At 41.3% G+C, this 19,382-nt stretch overlaps 1 protein-coding gene across 2 annotated transcripts in view; it reads right to left on the bottom strand.

Moving 5' to 3' along the window:
- zfhx3b (zinc finger homeobox 3b) overlaps positions 1–19,382 on the bottom strand; it is a 331,901-nt gene that overhangs the window by 289,851 nt on the left and 22,668 nt on the right. The window contains exon 1 of one of the 2 annotated variants that reach the window (XM_058089531.1): positions 2,295–2,420. The exons of the other annotated variant lie outside the window; for it this stretch is intronic. The gene's annotated coding sequence lies outside the window, so the exon portion shown is untranslated. Of the gene's footprint in view, positions 1–2,294; positions 2,421–19,382 lie in introns of those variants that run through there. 2 annotated transcript variants of the gene reach the window in all.

Raw genomic sequence — 19,382 nt, forward strand, 5'->3', positions numbered from 1 at the left:
GCGTTGTTGAATAACCATTTGGATGCAGTTATATACACTGTTCACATTGCCTCCACGTGCATTTTCAAGGATGATTTTCCCAGATCTTATGGCTGAAAATACACTTCTACCCAAATGCAAACAGGAGAAACAAAAGTGTAAAGATCAGAGATGAAGCAGTCCCAACAGACCTCAGTGTGCATATGTGCGTGTTGTGTGTGTGTGTGTCCGAGAGCTGTGCAGTCATAAAGCTTCACATCACCCCCTTGAACCCCATGGTCAGCAGCTGATTATTCCCACCAAACACATCCATACACTTTATCCCAGCTGTCACAGTGCATACTCATTACGGGCTGCACCAGCCAGCTGACTCCACGCGGACACGCCCGCCTGGGCGAAGGTGGCTGCGGGGCCACGCTGGGGGTAGCCACAAATCAGAAATCGGGAGAATAAATGAATGGATTTTCTTAACAAATTCACCATTAGGAATAAATGGCATTTTTGGTGTTGACGCTTGTTATTGTGTGTGTTTGCATACCGTGGTGATGTTACTGCATATGTTTACAATAGATTTACTTCATGCATTGTAAAATTACACAGATACATCATTTGATAACTATTGATATAAGTCCAAGTCAGACTACCACCATCGGGGAAGAAAAGTTGAACTAGTATTCATGATACCCTCGACTCAAGTCAAATATCGCAATCGCCTCAAGTGTGTGTGTGTGTGTGTGTGTGTGTGTGTACATGGGGGGTCCTATGACTGGGAGGGTGTAAGAAATGACAAGGGTGACACGCTCCAGGTCCAATACACACAGTAAATGTTTCACCATAGCAACCCAGGTGTTCTGTCTCACATCTTTTCAGCTTCATAAAAACAATGTTTTAGCCAGCGCGGCAAGTGATGCTCCATACGCTTTTATCGCTGCCGTACACAGTTACTGTTTGTTGTTCTGGTTCTGGTCTACAAGCCATGACAATTCAAATATATACAATAAAAACACTAATACTAACAGCAAAAATACTCTTAAAATTGCCCACGAGGAAAGAATGTGCCGGAATAGAATGATTAGCATTGTCCATTTAAAAATGTGTAGCATCATTTTAAAAAACATAAAGAGTGACGGACATCTAAAATAGTCATGAACATTCATTTAAACTGCATCATTTAAAATGCAAGTCATAAATTATCTTTTTTAAGTTGTACAACTGATGAGGGTTAACCGGCTATAATAATGAAGAGGGTGATTATGGTCAAAAAAGAAAGCTATATAAAGCTAAAATATGTAAATATAATTAAGCAAACCTATTTGTAATATTGTAATCAAATCAAGAAGGAAAGGTTATTTCAATCAGCGTCGCATACGATGCCCCACACACACACACACCATTTCTGCCTCCCACTAAAGCAAAGAGCAGAGCTTAAACAGGAGCTTTTAATTCATTACATCATTATGTCATCTCATGCTAATCTGTGCAGTGGCCTCCACTGCTTTGACATGCAAATGACTTAGAAAAATGTCTGGGGAGGAGGCAAGGCGCAAAACAGCAATCATTGCATCTTGTCAATGAGGTGAAAACATGCCCTAAAGCACATCTGCCAATTTTTTCCTCCTCCTTTTCTGTGCAACTGTGAGTTTATTCCCTCCACTTCTAGCATTCCCTGTCGCGCTTGTCTTCTGCCATCCTTGTCAGAGAATGTCCTAAACAAAGCAACAGCAAGAACACACGGCATGGTTGCAATCTGTTGAGGATCAGACTCCCTACGGAGAACATATAAACAGTAGAGCACGTGGCATACACGCTTACATCCAGCCCCCTCCCATTTACACGTGCCCCTCATCTGCATATACACAAAAAGGCCCCTCTGGCTTCCCCTCATCAGCACATGCCGCTTTGAGTAAGGAACGCCAGGCGAGATGGCAAAGTGCGCCAAATAGGACCACACACACACACACACACACACAGAATAAGACAATGCATAAATGTCCATTTTTACCACATGCAGTGTACAAATGGGCCCTGGCATAGTAAACAGAGAAAACGGAGCGCGGCTTAGTGAGATGTGGTGATGTGAGCATTGGCTGCACTCATCTAATTTCCATCCCTCCTACACCCCCCCCCCCCAAACCCCTCTCCTCCTTCCTCCTAGCCTGTCTCTCCCTCCTCTCATCATCAGGTACCTGGTGACGAGCGGCCCGTGATAATCCACAGCCTCTAACCAATCAATCAGTAGCATCGTAATCAGCGGCAGTAGAGAGCAGCAAGAGAGGGAGAGAGAGAGAGAGAGAGAAAAGAAGCCCATAACTTACCTGGGTCGCCTCCAACCTGCTCAGCACAAGTAGAGAGTTCTTCCCCGGGCTTTGGCTGCAGCTATGTGGACCAGTTCACCACAAATATGACAAATGCTCTGATGCTATCCTCAAACCTTAAGGTATTTTGTATATATAAAAAAACAAAATAGATATTGATATAGAAATTGATATATTTTTACCGCATTATAAACATGTAAGTAACATATAAAAAACACTCCCCCTCCCTTTTCCTATTTCGTCCGACTCTCTACCTTTCTCCCTCTCCCCCTTACTGTCTCTCTCTCTCTTTCTCTCTCTCTCTCTTTCTCTCCCTATTTGCCTCTCTCCTCCCTCAGTGTGTGCCTGTTGCTAAAGTGTGGACATACATAAGACATACAGTGAAGATATGTCTTGGGAAGCATGCAACCCATGTGTGGACCATGAAAAAAGGCTGGCTGCTGTGATATCCCACAGATCTGCTGGACCTTGTTTCTGTGCATGGTGTGTGTGTGTGTGTGTGTGTGTGTGTGTGTGTAGAAGGAGGAAGGGCTGGGTGAAAAGGAGGCAAGGGAGGGTCCAAGCTAAATGTTCTACAAAGAACACAAGGGACTAAATTGACTTTTATGCCCTTCTTTCAATCAAAAACACATTTCCTACCTAGTTGCTGCCCCCCCCCACACCTCCCTCCCATCACCCTACATGTCTCTCCCCCAATTCCAAATCTCCCTTGCTTCTTCCCCGTTTCTCATAGGCATCCCCTCTGCAGACATCCTTTGAGGAGGTTAGCCGTCTCGAGGAAGAGGTAATGCCGTCAAGCAGCCACGTACATTTTGCCTGAAGGGTGAGATACCTAAAAAGCCATGCTCTATCATCATTTTTTTGAGGTTTGCAGAAAAAGGTAAAGACAAGGAAAACATAGTGATTTTACACACTTTCCCAAAAAGATCTGATGCCGAATTTAGCATAGGATTACAAAAAAATCTCTCCTGTGCACCTCTGAACAGAACCCTGGTTTTCTACGCACTGTGATTCCTCTCCTCCCCCTCACCAAAGGCAGCGCACAACCTGCAGCTGAGGCATGGTGCCTAAGTTTAGTTCTACAACGGAGCTCAACCAAAGTGAATGAAATGTAGCAAGTCTTGCAGGAGCCTCTCCATGGAGATATTTCGAAAAGATTAGACTCTGTATTTTTGCATCCCTGTACATGCAAAGAGCTCTCCGTCTGCCTGTCCTGTGGTGCTGGGGTGTTGATACTGGAAATGCTATGGTGAGGTACACTCCTGAGGTCTCATGTAGACGGCAGTAAGGTGCTGGCTAAATAGCATTGTGCCTAGAGCATTCATTCATTCATTTTATACCGCGGGGGTAGTGGAGCCTATCCCAGCTGTCTTCAGGCAAGAGGCGGGGTACACCCTTGACTGGTCGCCAGCCAATCACAGGGCACATATAGACAAACAACCATTCACACTCACATTCATACCTATGGACAATTTGGAGTCGCCAATTAACTTAGCATGTTTTTGGAATGTGGGAGGAAACCGGAGTACTCGGAGAAAACCCACGCATGCACGGGGAGAACATGCAAACTCCATGCAGAGATGGTCGAGGGTGGAATCGAACTCAGGTCACCTACCTGTGTGGCCTGCGTGCTAGCCACTCAAAATGGAGCACATACAAATATATTCATGAGTGAAATTGCTTGTTGAGTATTATGAATTTGTACATGTTGGTGGGTCTACACTAAAATAAAAGCCTCCCGTGACCCCCGACAATTACGTGTACCCACAGGGGGGACCGCCCCACTACTTGAAAAGCACTGGTATTGAGGGAGAATACTGCCTAAATGAAACATAATGATGGCCTCCCATCAGGACCCGTGCAGGGGATCCACCTCATGTTACTATAAAGATGGCGGTGAAGAAAGTAAACGTAAAAGAGAATGAAATGTTTGGGAAGCCAAACAAAACTTGGAGTTCAAACTATCACTATGTGTAAACTTACACAAGATAGTGGCAAATCTCAGTGAGTTGAGTCATCATGTCTGTTTAGGTTTTCTTTTAGAGAATGTTACCCTAGCAAGTCCGTTTACCCACAGATCATTCTGCAGAATTGAGTACCCAAACAAAGACTCCCACCGTTAGTGATGGAGTTTTAATAAACTGTGCCCAAAGTCATTGTCGCCCAGCTCCCTTTCCTCTCTATGACATCATCATCGCTTGACTATGTAGTTCTTTGCTAACTAACGGTCACACCACAAATCTCCATCTGCTTTTTTATCGTCTATGACTGCAGAATAACCACCGTGTGGCAAAAAAAAGTTGCAGGTGCAAAACACTATTCAATTTAAGAAACAACTGGTAATACAAAGTACTGTACACAGATAAAACTAATGTTAAATATTCATTTAGCCCTTCTGTCATTGATGTACATCCCACATTACTTTTTACATGTAAAACTACAATTGATCAATATTGAAGATGTTTGTTTTGTGTTAACATTTTTGGCAGTCAGAACCGATTAATAGGATTTACATTGTTTCCTATGGGAATTTTTTATTTTTTACATTTTTGTATAATTCTGTTTTAGACAGGCCTGTTACTCCCTTTACTTTAAGCACGATATCAAAAACAACCATTATCGGTGATATCGATATTGACTGGAATTGTGCTGTATCTCCCTCATGCCTGCATGCAGGGGGAGGACAGTTAGAGCAGAAGCCCGGAGGCTAGCAAAAAAGGCTACAGTTTCTGCGATGGAAGAAGTCGGCAAAAAAAAGTAGTAACTCAGTAATGTCCAGAGTATAAAAAAATAATTTTCAACACCTTAAAACTTGGCACAAACTGCAATATGAGGAATGAGTGTGATGTCTGCCGCGCTCCCGTTGCGTTCCTCATGAAAGGAAAAGCAACCTTATCACATTGCTAATATATAGTTCCTGTTGCAACAGTGGAAAAAAAACGCTGCTGAAAACGATGGACTCGCAATGTCCAGCGAGGCTTTCAAGTCACAATTATTTAGCACGCCAAGCTCTATCACAAAAGTAGGAGGAAGTTAGATTTCTGCTAAGCCTGATGCAGTTACTCGTTGGTATTCCTGGCACCGAATAAGGACATGGTTTACCTCGTGAATATTACCGTTTAATTGAAAGTATTTTTGAGTTGCTGACATTTTAAATGTCCTCTTCAGCCAGGAACTCCATGTTTTGTCTTTTTGTTATTAGCTGAGGATACTTTATTTTAGTGGCTATTTTTACATAAGCTTTTTTATGTGCATCTTGCGTGAAGCTTTAAAATAAAATAAAATAAACAACCTCATGTTACGTAATTATTTTAATAAAACAGCTTGACACGCATATTTGGCTTCAATTTTGTCAGTTTTAGTTTTACTATAATACTTACTAATAAAATATGATTAAAGTTAATAAGGTTGCACGGCGGAGAAGTGGTGAACATGCAGGCCTCACAGCTAGAAGACCAGAACTCAATTCCACCCTTGGCCATCTCTGTGTGGAGTTTGCATGTTCTCCCCGCGGTTTCCTCCCACATTCCAAAAACATGCTAGGTTAATTGGCGACTCCAAATTGTCCATAGGTATGAATGTGAGTGTGAATGGTTGTTTGTCTATATGTGCCCTGTGATTGGCTGGTGACCAGTCCAGGGTGTACCCCGCCTCTCACCCCAAGGCAGCTGGGATAGGACAGTAAATCAAAGTAAAGCGACGTATCGCCTTGTTATTTTCTTCATATTTGACATAATTCCATACTATCATCAGCTCACATTCAATGTTGCTTCTTAAAACAACACATACTGGGACTTGATGGTATCAATATTGATATGTGATGTTGGTTATCCACAGATAATGCAATATATATTTGCTTCAACCTTTATTGCCGACCCACCTGTGAAAGGCAGAAGGTGGACAAGACTTGTAGGATGTCTTCAACCTCAGCGACACTCACAGAAAACACCTCTGAGAGCAATATGAAACCGGCACCGAGACATCACCATCCCCATCAAAATGGATGGCTAGCCTACATGCGAATGTCATTATAAAACTCCAGAGATGAAACTACGCAGTGGTAGGGAAGCTAAAGTGCACCAATGTCCTGCTACATGAGAAGCCTCCATGTTCTCAATGAGCAGAGACAGAATTTACGCAACATGGCAGCTCCGTGTTGTAATGCATCAAGCCTACTGAGAGCAGCACTGTCACTACCACTCTTCATCATCAGCACGAGCAAAACACCAGCCATGCATTGTCTTTTGGGCAAGAAAAAATTGTGTGTTTGCAAGTGTGCCGGAGCACAAGTGTGTGCGAAGCGGCGTTGGGGTTTATGAATGTATATATACGTGTCCGCCTCTGCTGCATCCATATTAAACAGTTTTGGAGGTGAATGTGCATCCCTGGATGTCATGAATATAAGAGAAAGCATCCATCTTCGTGGAATACAATTTCACAGGTAGTGACAGTAAAACAGACTCTCTGACTCTCAGACACACATGCGCAAGGAGACAGACACACACAGGCGCTGCCTGCCATGTTCTGATTTTTAGCACTCTGATAGCTTTCGCAGCAGCATCCTGTATTAAACCTATTATCTCCTCAATGACTAAATTCCAATAAAGGCAAACCCCGTTGATTGATTCAGCTTGATTCAACCCATGCTGACTTTATTTGAGCGACCGTTTCTGTGAAAGGGACCCAATACCTGTTTCGTTCTCATCAGGCAGCACCATTATGGTCACTTTACAAAATCTGCTCTATGCTTAATGAGCAATTACAGTTTCAGGGGTGCAAATTTCAGTCAAAAACTTCTGAGCCAGACATTCTTCAGTATATCTTGTTCTTTTAAAAAGACAAAGGAAAATCTTATAAATTTTTCAAATTCATGTTAGAGTGCTCCAACATTTATATTGTAAGAATATTATATAAACAACACAGAGAAAAATATTTGGATTTCATATCTAAACTACATGTCACCATCTTCAGTTAATTACAGAATAAAAACATTTACATGTGTTCATTCAGGGTGAGTTTTCATTAATAGTGGAATTACAGGTGGGAATTATACTTGGCATTGTGCATAATTAATTTAATTAACTAATGAAGAGAATTCCTTCAATGCAATGAAGTATTTAACACAGGGTTCATTATCTTAATCATGTACATGATAATGAAGTAATTAGGACAATTAAATCACAATTAATAACGGTATGGAATGAGTGATTACTGTAGTCTATGCAGTAGAATTCTTTGTAGAATGAAAAAAATTATATTCCCAACAAAAAATGACATAATTGGAATAAATACAACATATATAGAGTTTACACTGAAATAATAAGGAATGCAAAAGCAAAATAATTGCATAAACGGAGAGTAAAAGATGGGAAAGTGATGATAGTAACTGGCTGCTGGCGTTATAGACTCACACCAAGAGGAAATATGATGCTGTGCTCGCTTCCCCACTGTCGTTACCCACTTTTACCTGCACATTGTAGAAAACATTTTGCACGGGCAATATTCAATGCCAGTCCAAAATATATTTATGTCAAGAGTATTTGCTGTTATGGCTTTTGCCTGTTTGTTTAGCCCAATCACTTGTAAAATATGCATGGGCCTCAGAACGGTGCAGATTTTACTACAGCACTTCACTATGAGGACAGTTGTTTTTCTATGCCGGTACACGTCTGCAGCTTGATCTTATGGACACACGGACGCACTGTTTGTGTTGTTCTCCGGCTTGGGTGGGAGTGTTTGGGGCCTCCGTGTTCGCTTCAGTGGCCACAGGACTCACAACATGCTCCGTGCACACGACTTGATGAAAAACATGAGTGACAAGATTCATGGCTATCAGCGCAGCAGATGAGAATGGTCAGGCGGGGAGGATTATCTTCTTTGTGGTAATATTGTTTATTTTTTCCTTATAAAATTAACAAATATAGTATATCCTATATATACACAGTTGTATGTATATGCATACATATAAGACAAAACATAAATAGATAACTAAAAAGATACAAAATATTAATAGATGGAACGTATGACATTACGTAACCTGGCCTATTTTTCTTTTAGTTGCCTTTTGTTGGTGAGCTAATGTTCTAGTGTTGAGCACAGTGTAGCAATGCTTCCATCACGCTTGACTTTACGGGCACACAAGGGAGTGAGGCCACCCGGCCCGCTACTGTGGCACTTGGGCTGGTGCAAAAGCAGAACAGCATCTTTCACTTTGAGCTCCCCGAGCGAGGTCAGCCGATTACAACCTCATGCGTCAGTACATAAAATACACCATAAGACTCGACCGGGGAACACCACTTTTACATAGAGTAAATAGCAAACATGTATCCATTTCTTTTGGCCTAATTTATGGAAATACATTTGAATGAAATTACATCTACAGCATATAATTGTAGTCAATTTTCTCCTTAGTGAATTCTTGATTATTTCAAAATAATTAGATTATTTAAACTTTATGTTAAACATAAATAACTGCTATACACATGCGGAAAACCCATGCTAACATACGATTTCCAATGTGAAATGGCAGGCGTCACATCACCTGTGCAGTCGCCGCCTGATCAGCCAGGGGCGAGCGGCTCAGGGGACAAAGCGAGAAAATGGCTGCTGTGTTTGTTTGAGATGAGGTTAGCAGAGGGGTTGGCTGGATGCTGGCGTGGCCCAGATTTTCTCCAATCCCCTTTGTCCACTCCCTTCATGTCTGGGTGACTTCACATATATATATATATATATATATATTTTTTTTTTTTTTTTTAATAATGGTGTCCATTGTGAAAAACTAAACACAACCGACACATCCAGAACTCTATAGACAATCCTGACAGTGTGTTTTCTCTCCAAAATTGAATCTGTTGTCTGACCACGGCCTCTTTCGCACATTTGCTTAATCTAAACGTTTACCTTTTAACTAAAATTTACCACAGAAGTCAATTAAGACGGCCATAATGTCTGAGGCAGATGGAACTCTTTATGAGACCACACAAAAGGAACTAAAAGCAGAGTTGATCTGTACTGTTTGTGAGGCTGGAGGTACTAAAGTTAAGGTACAGCCTGGTATTTTACACAATGACAAATCCCCTTAGGCACTGGGTCAGCAGCACCACAGGCCAGTAATGTCATAGGTAAATATTTAAATACAAATACAAACATTGCATTAATGTAAACTGTTAGGATGCAAAACAGAAAAGGGGCAACAAATGGGTTACAATTTATTTGCATTCGGTAGTGTCACTATGAATAATATGAAATTGAAGCTAAAGAAATGTCATTGTCAAGCTTGAAGTACAGCAGTTGTGGCTGCATATATTTTCCTATGCACTACTCTGTATGTATTGTGTGGTTTGCTTGATGCATTTATTCACTGACCTAAAGGACATGTGCAGAAAATAGTAATAGTAAAAGTATTAGAGATGCCTCTGATTTTCTGCAAGTACCACATACACAAGCAGGATCCGTCACTTTTCGGTAACGGCGAGGGCTTTACTGTGATGGGAGTTTAACACATAAGAAAAAGAAGCACCTTGCAGAAAATAGAGAAGACTGGGCTATCCAGGTGAAGCCCTAAACATTGTGTATTTCTTTTAAGTGAAAGCTTAAAAGCATATGGAGATGAGGGTAAAAAGAATGTTTGTGATATTGTCATTTCTGTATGCATTACATTTTGTAAATTGTGAAATCAGTGTCAAATACAGTTCGAGGACACTGAAATTGCACATATGCAGGCAAAATAGGGGCATAAACATGAAGTATTACCAATGACATTATTATACACAACATTTCCTATATTCCCTTCTCTTGGATGAGCAATTTCAATTGCTTTTTCACCATGCCAGAAGCACTCCTGAACATAAAAGACAAGACAAGCTTTTGCAGTTTCTGCTGCCTTCTTTGTTTCCAAAAAACATAAAGCCCTGCTTCTATAAGTGTTAAATGAAAGTGCATATGTGTGTTGTTCACGTACACGTGAAGACTGAAGAGCCATAACACAGGCAGAAGAAATTGATACCTGTTTTGGTCAAATGACCTAGAGAGAAGCTAAATAAAAAAATACAACATGTGCAGCATAGAACAGTAAATAGTAAACAGACGGAACAAACACACACAAATACACAAAATACAAATAATTATTTCAATTCAGCCTATGCAAATCAACTCGGCAAGAGTAATACACCTGTACCGAATAACTTTAGTCATGTTGGCCGTCCCGCTCTCAAATGATGCATTCATACAAAAATAAATCTGACTGAAAATTACAATGTTGCTATATTTATGTTAATCTTTTCAAGCCATCCAGGGGGTGTCACAGTTAAGACCGAGTAGATGGTTGTCCTCATGTCGAGCAATACAAACTTATCTCATATTCATCAGAGTGGTTGTTCTCTGCGGGGGGTTCATGGCACTACCTATCCCACTCCCTCTTTTCTCTTTGATTTGGCTCATTTGAGCAGCGGTCCCTGCCAGCTTGTTAGAACTGCCACCTCGGTGACTTTGCCCCCTGGATGGAGGGGAGCTGATGGGGATGGGGGGGGGGTATGGCAGAGATGGAAGGGGTGCTCAGAGGGTCGTGTAGGATGATAGGTTAGGGAGGCCTACCCCGCAGTGCTTCCACAAGTCACGGTTGAGCAAGCAGGGTTCAGTGAGAATGAAAAGAAGTGAACAGGGCACACACACCATCTACTGGCAAGGCTGGAGTAATGCAGTCTTCTGTAAAGGGGGTTCAAACATATCAAAACTGCTGTTAAAATGCTGTTTACAAATATCCCAGTCCTTCAAAAATTAAGATAGAATACTTGATAAAATATACGATTTGCCGATAGCTTCATTTAGTTCTCTCAACCAACAGCATAAGAAAAAAAAACTGACAAATCCACATGTATTGAATAAAGATCAAACCATTCAGATGAGAAGATATTCCAAAAGGGAGCGGTTCCTGCTTTATGATTACTGACAGGGTGCAAAAATGATCCCTTTAGGTCAAAGGGACAAGCGACACAACTGGCTAAATTACCCATAATGGCTCACACATGGAGACAGGGTTTCAATTCTGCCTCAATACATTTCAAAAGCTCAAACACACTCCTTTTTTTTTATATAAACCTGGACCAGAGTGTGTTACATATTAGCCATGTACCTGCTGCACACGGGCTATGTATGAGAAAACAAATTAATACAAATCTGATTCATTCTTCTTCAACCTTTTCTATTTTCCAAGGTCGTGATCATTTATCACAGCGGGGTGTGCGGTGGGGACTGGACAAAGCCTTGCATATATAATGAAAGGTGCTGTATAAAAAGCATAGTGTGAGGGTATGAGGTGCACAACACATCAGCACTTGGCCTGATGGGATGTCCAGACGTGCTATAACCTTGGGGAGAAAGAGGGTGGGGGGGGGATGAGGGGTGGAATCGAGTGGGTTAAAGGCAGAACACCATAAATAAGCAAAAGAGAAAACATTTTCCTTCTGCTCTAAAGACATACAGTGAAATGAAATTCAGCAACATTATTGAACCTATTCCATTAACGCTCTCTTCGCAACAAAAAAAATGAAAGAAATCAAATCTTCCCACACTTCACCCAGGACCTCCCAGTATCAGATGCGCCATTCACATAGTTTAAACATCACTCCATTTATGTAATAAGACTGGAATAAAGTTTGAATAAAATTGCACAAAATTTTAGGGTGGAGGGGAGGTTAAAACAGGCTTTTTTATTTTTAAATGTGATTCGGAAACCACTGAGGCACAGCAATTACACTCGAACTGTGGAACATTCATTCAGTGTTTTATTGGAATCAATTCAGAAGATGTCAAATGGGTTACACTGCAGTCATTTGCAATTTTTTTCATGATCAGTAATTGTAGTTCATAGCTATTTTACTGAATAGCAAAGAATGGTTATTGAAGACATAGATGTACATTATTGCACAACATGGGTCCAATTGAACTTGAAAGTACTTTTCTCTCTTCATAAATGTGGCCACATCTTAATACTTGATGTCCATGTGAGCAGTAGGCATCCGTACCGCTGCAGAAATTTTGAGTTTAACTTATTCAAAAAGCTTTCGTTTTTATGAACCCGAACATGCACACACATAGTTCAGTTCCTGTTGTTTGTGATCTCCATATGAGAGGTGCACACTATTCTTCTACAATGTGACTGCACTGTTTTCACGTCAACCTTCATTAGGCACAAGAAAAGTGCTCCTCATTTAAAGGGGACCGATTATGCTTTTTCCACTTTTCTGACCTATAAATGTAGTTAGAATGTTGTACTCTCGTGTTAAACGATGCCAAAGTTTCAAATAATGAGGTTTGCGCATTTGGAAGTGAGGTCTAAAAGAAGTTTGGGATGGCTCAAAATGCTCTGTTTCAGAAGGAGTGAAATTATGTCATTTTATGATCAGCCTTCCTTATATGGGTGTGGCTGTAAGCCAGATAAGCTCTCTGACCTCCCCCCAAGCTCTGCTCCTCTTTTTACGTTGCTAGCAATGACTCATAAATCGTGTTTCCTGCAAGGGAAAACCACATTTGTTAACAATTCCTAAAGACACCACTATCAGGCACAAGTGATTCCATACCAGCAAAAGAAATGCATTTTAATCTGTCAACGGCATTTCACACTTTGATGACTGTTTTGTGAACATAGGCCAGTATGCAGCTGGACAAGCCGACAAACTGCTGCTGAAGCCTGACGCCTTTCCAATGTTACGTGGTGGTGTGGAACAGTCGGAAAAGCAAGCAAATTTATCTGTGTCCGAACTTTATTTTGTGTTAGAGAACGGAACAAAAATGATCGTCTGTGTAGCATTATAGAGTGTGCATACAGAAAGCGGGGTGGTTAATATCGGTTTCCCACCACAACAAATGGCTCGACCAGAGTTTTTAACACTGGTGGCCCTGCAAAAAACATTACACTTTACCGATGCTAAATGCTAAAGCTACTCATCATTGAGAGATGTCTTGAATAAACCTCTGGAATCCAACAAATATGGCTGTATGTTAAAAGTGGACATTTAAAAAAGATAAGGCATCATTTATTATCAACTCCTATAAAATTGGCTTAGACAGCTCGATTCCTCCTAAGCACTTGTCTGGTGTAACGTGCCTGGAGGCGGGCCATGGTTGGAATAAATTAAAACAGACCGTTTTCACAGGAAGCACAGAATCCAAGAAATACAGCTGGATGGACTAAGTGCAGATTCTGGCAGATCTAGAAAGCTTTCTGTGCTAGTTATTGTGTGTAGCTGTGCTATAGGAGTCCACAACTCAATCAGAAGGGATAAAAAATGAGCATAATAGATTCCCTTTAAGGAACATCACACAATGCAGAGAGGAAAATGGCACTTATATAGGGACCTGTGTCATTTCGGACAGGTTTCTGTCAGCCACCCAGAAGTTTATGCATGCACCAATTGCTTGTCTCCCGGTCTCATCCAAAACAACGCTGGTATAGCCTCTATGACCACAGCTATGTGAACAGACAGTTAGAAGGGTAGAGTGTTCAAAGGTTAGCAGCCAGCCACAACATGACTGCTAGTTTGTTTTTTGTTTTTTTTTAAACAAACTTAATAGGGGTTTCACACAACTTCAGGCGAGGAGAGCTCGCCAAATAAATTATTACAGCATTGTTTTCTCCCACAAATAAATCTGAATAACTTTTTCATTAGTGGTGTCACAGAGATCAGCAGTTATCAGTGGCGCTGGAGGGAACACCAAAAGGGGAGGAGGACAATCATTGACTCTTTCACACAATTTCACCATCTAATTTCCGACCATGCATTTCAGAACAAAATTAATTTCCTCGGCTATCTAATAAATCTGAAACAAGCTGTTGGTGCCAATCCAGGCAGTCACAATGAGAATTCTCCACTATGGTTTGACAGAACAGATCACATCACGTGTACCATGCATGGGATTCTCCCCCTTCAGCTGCCTGTCACTCACACAATGGCTCCAGTCCCCTTATTTATCTGAAATCAACACATTGCACAATATTATGGTATTCTCCCATAACACAACCCCCATAAAAAGGTCCTTGCAAGCTCATTGGCTTACAAAATAACCCAGTCTGCATGCTCACTATATTGTGCATATACTGTATCATTCCGGTGTCCATATGATGTGCTAAATTATACATGCATCATCTTGTAAGGTTCAATGCATGTTTTCTGCATGGCTTCCCACTGAAACAACTAGAGGGTTTTGAAGATCAACCATATGCTAAAATGCCTCAGGCAATCTTTACAAGGTTATAGAGCATTAAGAGTAGCAATGCACACCTAAGATGGTGAGGAAGTGAACCCAGTCCACACACTCATGCTGCCATAGTCTCGAACTTCGTGCTGTCCCTTGGTGCAACCTTCACAAACATGGGAACAGTGTTGGGTAAAAAAAAAATGAGGGTGAGCGAGTACCCCACTATCTGTATCCCCATCTAAATGATCTGTATCCGTATACGGAGTGGGCGGGGCATAAGCCGGAAGTGGGTTTGGTTAAGTTGGAAATGGACAGTGTTTAAAGCTGTACATTATTTTAAATCTGAAATCGACATGGATTGATCAGAAGTTGCTATATGTATTGTTTATTATTCAGCTATGTGTATGTGTGTAAGTCATCCTTCAGTCTTGTTTAATTATTTATATATAGGGCTGTCAAATAATTATTTTTTAACATCAGGTTTTTCAAATTAATCATGATTAATCACCATGTCTCACTATGTCTGAAATATGCTCATTTTTACCCTATTTTTATAGAAAGAAAGACAAATTATAGGGCAGGATTATGTACATTTGTATGTATTAACAGCGCCAAAATTTAAATCAAATTAAGAGATGGCACACATGTTTGAGAATCTTAACGACTATGATTTATTTTGGGCCTTATGTGCATAACATCAGGAAGCTCTCTTTATTGGAGCAATTTTGTCTTCTAGCTTTGGGCTTGAGTTGTGCCACATCCAACCCCATTACCAACTTTTGTATCACCTTGAATGTGAAGCGGCTTTGAAGAGGGTATCTGATGTTCAAGGTGTAAAAAAAAGTCCAAGTACCAGAGCTGTTGCAATGGCCACATTATCCAGATCTTGAAGTACCACAACACCCTCTGCGATTATGCCAACATCAGAAAAGCCATTGCCTTGTGTCCTTCTGGTGACATAGACTCCAACAGTTTTATGCACGCATGCACTGTGTATGTGCTTAACAGTGTTTACATGTGTGGATGAAGATCGCTGCGATGTGAGAACGCATATTGCTTTGCAAATGCCAACTATTGCTTTAAATGGTGTTTTTTTTTTTTTACCTTTTACTGACTTATTGAAATGCATCAACATTTGATATTTAAATTTTTTTTTTTATTTTTACGTCATCAATTTTGTTCTCTGCTCCTCTGATCACTTTGCAAAGACGTTCAGCAGACTGTGGCAACTGCAGGTACCTGCTTTTTTGAGTTTAAATGTATGTCATTCATATACAGCATTTTCACAGCCATTTTGTCCATAATATCAGCAGTGATGTCTGTAGCATAAATGGCACATAATGCAACTAATTTGTGTTCTCCTCCAGACGTGCTTCAAAATGAATGGTGGCCAATATCAAAATTCAAAAGACTGATCCAAAAAATATGCTATTGGTGTGAATTACAATATAGGGGAGAATTATGGCCCTTGACGGAGGTCTGCGCTCTACAACTGCTTCTGTAGTTTTACATCCAGTATTGTTTGTATTTGAAAAGGTACCACATTTAACATATTTTATACCCATATCAGAAAATATCATGCCAAAGGGGTATCTGTACGGTACAGCTGCAGAGGAAGATATGAAGGCAGGAACGGTGAACTAATAAACCTTCCTTAACTCTGTAACACCTGGATATAACGTGTCTGTTCAATTATTTCCCCAGTTCCAGTCATTCCCAGCAAAATTAGCTCTCAACACCAGTTCTTGCTGACCTCGGAATAGCCCTGCAAACATGAAAGCGCCTTTATGTGTACCAGGTGTGGGCTGGCTCACGCTGTGTGTGTGTCAGAGAAGAAAATAAGTGATAAAGATGCACGTGTATGCAGATGATTTAGGACTGAAACATATCTTTAAACCAGACAGCAATACAATTGCTGAGTTTCAAGTTCCCAGCATGTGAAAGCAATAGAATTTAGACCCATTATCATGTACCCAGACAAAAACTATGAGTGTCTGCTTTGTGTTAAATAATAATCTTCAAACCATCAAAGTGGGAGTCAAATACATCTCAGTTGACAACCTGTGATCAGAGTTTGCTTCAGCTTTCCACTGCGACACAGTAAAACTAGAGAACTGTAGGTACCATCATCTTGAATCCTTTACAAACATTTTGGTAAATGTCAACCTGGGCAATGACTGAATTGTCTGAATCGAAACAATGGATGCGTTTTTTCCACACTGTTGAGTAATGCTCTGTCGGGAAGTAACCACAGGGCCTTCCCGTTTCCTGTCACTCTGTCTGGTTTCAGGTTAAACTTGACCTCTCACACTTGACCTTGGGGGCTTGGCCCGGCGACGGTTGAGCGGCAAGGGCACAGCTGTTAGGGAGGGTCCACAGCAGGACGCGCTACCCGCTGAAGAAATTCAATTGGACCTTATTAGTGTCGGTGTTGGTGAGTATCAGTCACTTTGTCTAACTTGAAACAGCTTTCTCTCTGCACTCAAGGCAAGTTCCATCAAAATAAAGGGAGGGCCAGAAGCTTGGGTTTGGATGGGGTCTCCAAGTGGATCCCTCAGCTTCAACTTTCAACACTCCTCTGCGGTGTTCTATTTTTAATGCCCCATACATATTGCTGTGGTCATTATTTTCAATGCCTTCGTCCTGCACTGTCAAACGCCTTGCAGGTTTGATGAATGAACGGGGGTCTGTCACTTACATTGTTCCCCAGGACAACTAGTGTACGTGTGTGTGTGGTTCCCTGTAGTGTCTAAGACAAAGACAGATAGATAGGCTTGGGCTCAGGCCATAGGTACCTGGGGACACTTTGCAGGACAGCTTACAAATAGGAGTGAGAAGGAAGGGATGAGGCTGAATAAAGGCTGATACTCCACAGAGTTGCTCAACCCATAACTGTCATCTCTCTAGATTGAATAGCTATCCTAAATGAAGATAAAGTATTGATCCACAGAGTAATATCTGGTGTTTGGTGTGTCTACAAAGAGAACAAGAGATGCCAGAAAAAATATTCTCTTGCCATGTAAATATTGATCTAAATTTTGACATGTGGACTTTACAAACATGAAACAGGAAAAGCGGTATGAGTGTGGATCCAACTTCTGTCTGGGAGCTGCTTTATAACAAATTAAAAACAAGGAGGAAATCATACTGAAATTGGGTCCCAGCTTGCAGCAACAGCCCTCCACCCCCACATCTTCACCCCCTGCCATTGCCAATGTCTCTTTTCTCCACAATCAGTGTCAGAAGAAGCAGCGAGGAACGGTTTGTGAGAAACACTTATCTAGCACAGCGGCAGAGCCCTGTTCCTCCACCCTTTATCTCACCAGGAGATGGAATTCAATATACAAAAAACCCCATCATGCAGCAGCATCACGCCTGGGCTGGGGATAAGGGCAGGGTTGCCAGGTAATTGGTTGGTGGTGGACGAACACAAGGTTTGAGACTACCCGTGGAGGAGTGGAGATTACAGCAAGGGGTGGAGGGACTGGGTAACAAGGAGTCTGTCTGAAAGAAGGGGTTCTTGACACCCTCCCTGCATTCATTCTCCCCCTTCTCCTGCAGCCGCACATTTTGCCCCCACCTTCCCATGTAATCTCCAGCTGCACCAATGTACATGTGTATTGGTGTTTTGTTTTTTGTTTTTTTTGGCTCCAGCAAGAACAACAAGACTCACCCGTTATTCTGTACTGTACAGTGTCTACGTCACAATGCAACGCACAAATTGTCATTCAAACCCGTGCATATTTATTATGAAAACCCCTCTCACGCAGACATTTAAACTAAAATCAGACCTGATATTGTCATAATAAGCAGTGGATATCATTACAGAACAAAAAAAGATTTCTTTCCAATGAGATATTATAAAACGGTGATCCTGCGAATGTAATAAGAATGGTGTAGGCAGAGGTGTGCAAAGGAAATCCAACGACCCACCATTTCCCGTTTTTCCAGTGACTTCTTGAGATAACCGTCGCGGAAGACAGAGATAAAGAAGCACGTGATGGAAGAAGAAGAAAAAGTAATTTCTCTGATTTATTTATGATGCAGCGAGGTATGCTGAACGCATCAGAACATGCAGCAGTGGTCATACTGTCAAGGAAGATGAAGTATCTTCATAGTCGACTGAGCAAAAGAGCGGGGGGAAAGAAAGGAGTGGGGGGGGGGGGGGAATTAGAGCACAGAGAGATGAGGATACTGCAGAAGGGTGTTAACCACCTCATCTTTGCTGCATCACCCCGCTCACCACAAAATGGCTACTTTGTCCTTTCTGACAGGCGGCACCATTGGGGGGGCTAGCCAAACTGCAACGTGTCATCTTAAACATCCCTCGCCTATTCTTCAACCTCAACTTGCACTTATTCTTGTCATAATTTGATAAAACACATAGTTGAGTGGCTGAACTACATTATTGATAACGTGTTAAAAGTGTTATCTGCACCTTGATGTGTCATACTCAACATGTACAATGTGTAAGTTTATAACCATATTCCATTCACTGCTAGTACTACTTACTTAGGATTTATAATCTCATTGACGTCATTGTGTTCGTACCTGTTCCATGCCATCTCATGCTAACATCAAAGGTGTGCAACCAAAAAGTGCTAAGCTCTTATTTGCTGATATTGACCCCAAAAGCTCTTGCACTGCAGAGAAAAGAAAAATAGAATGCAAGTGTGAGCGTCTAACTTGTGTAAAAACAACACATAAGATTGTTCTAATACAATCACGCATTTAAGGACTGTACTGAACCAAACCGTTAAGCAGCAAGAGGGATGAATTCTTGCAGTTCACACCTAAAAGACAGAGGCCGCAAGCAAGCTTTTGTTCAGTGCAACATCCCCATCTGCAGGCAGAGACATTACAATCACACTCCACAAAGACCTGCCATTGGAT

This window comes from Doryrhamphus excisus, chromosome 12, assembly GCF_030265055.1.
Source record: "Doryrhamphus excisus isolate RoL2022-K1 chromosome 12, RoL_Dexc_1.0, whole genome shotgun sequence".
Taxonomy (NCBI): Eukaryota; Metazoa; Chordata; class Actinopteri; order Syngnathiformes; family Syngnathidae; genus Doryrhamphus; species Doryrhamphus excisus.